Source organism: Rissa tridactyla, chromosome Z (assembly GCF_028500815.1).
Source record: "Rissa tridactyla isolate bRisTri1 chromosome Z, bRisTri1.patW.cur.20221130, whole genome shotgun sequence".
Lineage (NCBI taxonomy): Eukaryota > Metazoa > Chordata > Aves > Charadriiformes > Laridae > Rissa > Rissa tridactyla.
Genome location: NC_071497.1, coordinates 10635803 through 10641370, shown reverse-complemented (window position 1 = coordinate 10641370; position 5568 = coordinate 10635803).

Genomic DNA, 5568 nt, shown 5'->3' with positions numbered 1-5568 from the left:
TCATTGACTCTGCTGAAGAGTGCTACCTCATACGAAGATTCACATTGATGTGGATGAAGATTTTAAAAGACAAGAGTTTGGAAATGGTGTAGACTCTGATGATCTTGAACCAAAACCATTATGGCAGATAAAGTTGCTCTTAGATCAGTAGTTTTCTAATTGAAATGGCTTCCTTAAGGGAGTGCCATGGAGTAGCTGGTCCTGACTCCCCCGTGAATGCGCAGTTGTCTGATTGAATCAGTCTGTTGTCTTGATATGTGCTTATGTGGCCTAAAGAAAAGTTATGTTAAAGTCCCACAAATATGTCTAAAGCCACTTTTATAGAACTTGTTTAATTTCTTTTTGTGTTTAACCATATTAAGTTCCACATGACACTTCTCAGAGGAAGGCAAGACAAAAACTTGAAAGAATAAAAATCTTACTCATCCCCTGATCCATGCTTTTTTGTACCCTTCGCATCGTAGAAATACAATAGATCAGTTTTGCTCTCTGCTGGTGGTTATGCTGTTATCTCCTGCTGCTAAGTCGTCTTCTGGGTTCACAGAGTTCTTTCCATCTAAGTGTCTGAACATGATATGTAGATTTTGCAGTTCAGTTACGGAAATAAGATCAGTGATATAACCTAAGTAAGTCAGTCAATCAGTCAATCAATAACAGTACACTGGTTTCATAGGCATTTCAGAATATCACCTTACTTCTGCCCCAGCTCTAATAAACTCAGTAGCACCTTGGGGTTTGGTCATGGTGGGGGGATATTTTCTCACTTAAGAGAAAGTATATCTATATGTATTTTCAAAACACAATAGAGATTTGCTGTAGCCAAGCTTGTCAGCCTGTTGTTTCCTTCTCTTGTATTTCTTTCTCTTTCTGCACTTGCTCTGTTATTGTTTGCATCTCCCCAGCCTGAGATCTTTTAGCACTTTGCCTTAAAATCTTCTCCCCACTCCAAGCACTATCCGTAGTCATCCCTCAGACAGTAACGTTTCTTTCTCTATCTTGTATGGAACTCATATATCAACTTTCTGCCACTCTGCAAACCTTAAGCAAGTTAGTAATTCTACTCCAAGTGACATGAGAGTGAAGTTGCACGAATGAGTAAGTGCTCACTGAATTTTGGCAGCTGTGTGAAGTATGCCTGAAAAGTTCTGGAGTATTTTTGTGTCTGAAACACACCATACAAAATATATTTTTAGTCTACTAACACATTGTGCTAGACATAAAAGACGTGAGCAAAATCAGTCCCAAACCTATTAACTTACAAAATGGCAAAAAAATGGACTCCTGATGTAAAAAATATTTATTTCTAGCCTATTCTGAGACATGTTTAGGCTTATCTAAGCAATATTCCCCATGCTATCTCACAGTCTCCTTTAAGACTCCAGTAGTTTTCCTTTTTTTCTCATTACCTTCTCTGCTTGTCTTTTTATTTAATGAGCTTCACATCATAGCAGCCTTTTCTGCAATGGAAAAATTGCATGGGTTGTATGTGTTTCTCCCATTCCATGTTATTTTTGAGGAGGGACTGCCAGAGGGAGAACTCCTTGAGCTGGGTCATTCAAGGGGCTGAGGATCAAATTCCCAAAGGTGCCTGAGGGTGTATGCAGGCCTCACATCCTGACTGTCACCCACACATAACTACAAGGACTAAACTGAGATTCTCCACAACTGAGATACAGTTTTCCGGTATCCCCATTAGACCTTTTTTTTTCCCCTTCAGTTTCATGGGACTGACTGATGCCAGACGTGTGTTAGTATTGGCATTACCAAGATATTCTCCCCCATTGTAGAGAGGGAACAGTGGATTTTGGGTTGTTTAATCTGGGCAGGCCTATTTAATAGGCCAATTAATTAGAGGAATGATGACTCTGCAGTAGTATGATTTATAAGGACAGTGCTTTAGTAGCAACAGAAGAACTGCAAATGCTAGCATTACACTGATCTACACATTGCTCCTCCTTTATGCATTTAGGGTTTGTCATAAGACCAGAAAACCTTCAGTTTAGAGATTAGAATAAAAATTTACGCACCTGTGAGTGTGAAGAGGCAGCACTTTGAATTTACTGTTGAGTACTTAAACCCTGAGAGAACTTTACATCTTTCCACAGCTTCTGAAATTGCTAGAATCCCTTCCAACAGTTAAGAGATTTTTACTTAAAAGTCAACTTTCAGACACCCAGGTGAACAATGTCGATATTAACTTCCGGAATTTCATAACAGGTGAATATTTTAAAACATCGAAGCTTCTAGAACTTAGTACTGAGGAGAGTGTGCATTTTGGGGGCTAGAAAGAGTTTGTATTTTTGTTTGGTTTTTTTTTATTTTACTAAAATGTTTCCAATTTAATTTCTGACACTTTATGGAAGGAGCTCCCAGTTACGGAAGGTCTGTAGTAGTCTTATGTTAGAAGACCGTTTTTTTACCTTTTTCTTTTCCAAACCTGAACATTTCACTTTTAAAGCAGAGCTCTAACTCTTTGAGTTACCTTCAATGTAGCTAAGGGATGGCATTCAGCACCTAGTCTAAAAATGGAATTAGTTCCCCACACAAGTTCAAGAATTAAGGTGAAATACAGAGAGAAGACAGTGGCTGACAATCAAAAAGAAATGAAATACAAAGAAATGAGAAAAAAAAGGCAAGGTCATTACCATCCAAGAAAGCTGGAATACTGATATTTTTCTCCAAGCTTGAGGACAGGAAATACTTGTAGGCAACAGCAAGTTTGGAAATATGAAGAAAATCATGCCGAACCACCCAGACTGCCTTTTTTTTGCTGAGGTGTTTGGCTCTGGTGATAAGGAAAGAGCAGCGGATGTTATATCCTTGGACTTTAACAAGGCAAAGAATTATGGCTAGAGGGCAGCCTTGGTCACAGTGACCATGAGAAGACCAGGGGTTTTAGCTCTTGGGGAAAGAGAGCTAAACTGAGAGAGGAATGAATACCCTGGCCCATGGGAGCAGAGGGATGCACCCAAAGGCACTGAGGTAGTTGGGCAATATCCTTGTGCAGTTGCTCTTTGTTGGTTTGAGAAGGTCCTGGTGGCTGTAGGCAGTTTCCTGGGAAATGATGGGCAGATACTACCCATCTGACTAGGGCAGTGTGTCTGGTTCCACTTTCAAGAAAAAAAGACAAAACCTGCACACTACCAAGACTTGTTCTTCACATGAAACCTATATTTTTGTTTAATGTTCTATTTCTGCCCGATCTATATGAGATAGCTTAACACTTTAGGCCTTTTCTAACCACAACCACACATAGTCCTGAAAGAGTTACTGTTAGACAGGTTGATTAGACTTGCTCAGTAGTGGAATTAGAAGTCTCTTAAATATACATATTGTGTAAGTTTGTCTTTTTTGCAAGTTAGGTTCACCTTTGTTATTTGAGTAAATTTACCTTTTACAGGACCTGAAATAGACAGGGTTATGTCTATTTCATGGGCAAGAAATACCACTCAAAGCTGATTTCATCATGGCCTGCCTGTGAAGTCTCAGTTCACTCAGGTGCTTATCCATGTGCATAACTGGGCACATGAATAGTCCTGTTACCATCCTTTTATCCCACACAGTGGGAGGAGATGTTCAGAGGATCTTGAAAAGCCTTGAGTCATGGTCTGTTTCTGCTCCTCTGTACATGGCATAGGGTTTTGGCATCTTTTAAAATTATTTTAGTTACTTTAACCATCATGATAATGAAGTATGAAGTGAGACTCCTTTTCCAGTCTGAGGTGAACTTTTGAAGAGACACTTGTGCAGTTTGTTTGTATTATTTTTTTATTTTCTTTGTGATTTTATATAAGGATTCCTCAATTTTTCTCTTCTAAACTATAAAAAAAGGGAGTCTGGAAATTTATTATGTTATAATTTGCATAGACCCTTGACTAACTACTTGGCCTTTATTTTATTATCTGAGCTCAGTTCTTTTGGGAATTGCGAATGAACAGGATATGGATTCCAATTTCCTCCCTCTAACAGGGATGATGGATCCTTTCTCAGTAGAAATTTAATCCATCTGTAGATATGGAAATCATTGTGAATTTCTATTTGGCTTCTGCTAGTTCAATACTATAAAGGTATCAGGCAATGGAAACTAATAAACAGATTTTATTTATATATAATATAACAGATATAACAAATTTTGAACATAACTTCCTTCTGAATATAACTTTATGAGTAAGAGAAACTAGCTTATGCTCCTATGCATAAAGTCTTCTCAATCTGTTGAGCCAGAGATTTTTTGTGGGAACTGAACTTGTTTTAAAGATGGAGTTTACTACTTGGGATGTTCATAGTCAAAAAAAATTCTTGGGATGGTCTATGGTAATTTCCTGAAGATCTAATTTGTCAAGGTCTTCTGATAATAAGATATAAATAAAATGTGGTAAGGATCCTTTAATTGTGTTTTACCTGGATCTCATAATCCTGAAGCTCTTATAGGAGAATATTTATCATTGGCATTAACTTTTTGAAGAACTATTTTAATGAGGTAACTGATAGAGACTAGGTCCTTCAAAAAGAATCATAAAGTGTTTTAAGAGTATATTATTCACCATGAGTTTTGGTCCATAAGCTGTTGTATAGCCTTTGCAGATAATCACCATAATTTTATTTCTTGAAAATTTTAAAGGAAGTTAACTCCTTCATTGGTCTCGCAACAACTCCAGCTTGCAGGACAAAAGCCAAATCTCTTCCGATTCTCCCTATTTTCCATTTCCTTCATAGGCCCTTTGCTCTCTGTACCCTTGCGTGTTCTGAAAAGGTCTCATCTGAGTTTCATCTGGGCTCCCTTGTTTCCTCCATGTTGGGTCCTGACTTGACAGCTGCAAGTAGGAGTTTGTGTATTAATACTCAGAGTGTCTGCTTCAAACACACTGTCAGCTTCCTACTAATTCTTCTGGAGATGATCTGCCAGTTGGTGATTTCCCAGGTCTGTTTGTTGGGGACGAAATCCTCCTGGCTATCGCACAGCTTTTTTCTAATATCAGTGTCTCATGACATCTGTTTTCCTCTCTGATATTTTGCCTTGTGGAACATTTGCAACTGGGGGGAAAGGATGTTGATATCTGAACATCAGCTCTTCCTTGAAGGTCAGACTCAGGCAGAAACTTTTCCTAATGGTTGGTACTTCAGGGTCTCCAGTATACAGATCCAGACATAAAAAAGACCCTGCAGGTTATTTTTGAAAAGGAATAGTCTACATTAGTTTCATTTATCTAAATAATGTAAAATAAATGGTAATTTTTAAAGATCTTGGATGAAAAAGGTATATTTTGGAGTCCAAATAGGCTGTTGTCAAAGACAGTTCAGTTCCTTTCATTAATTCAAAGCAAGAGAAAATAAGATCATCCTGCAAATACCCAGCAAAAGTTGATTTATTAAAACTTTATGACTCACCAACTTCCTCCTCCTTCTCAAACCTGAATTTTGGATTGAAATCCTTTTAGAAAAATTCCTGTAGGCAATAATGAGGGTGTTCTTCATCAATCTGTGATGGATTAGATTTAGTAGAGTCCCAACTCCAGACACGCATTCCTCTCAGGCTCAGTGTAGTCTGATGCACGGTTCATTGCTGCT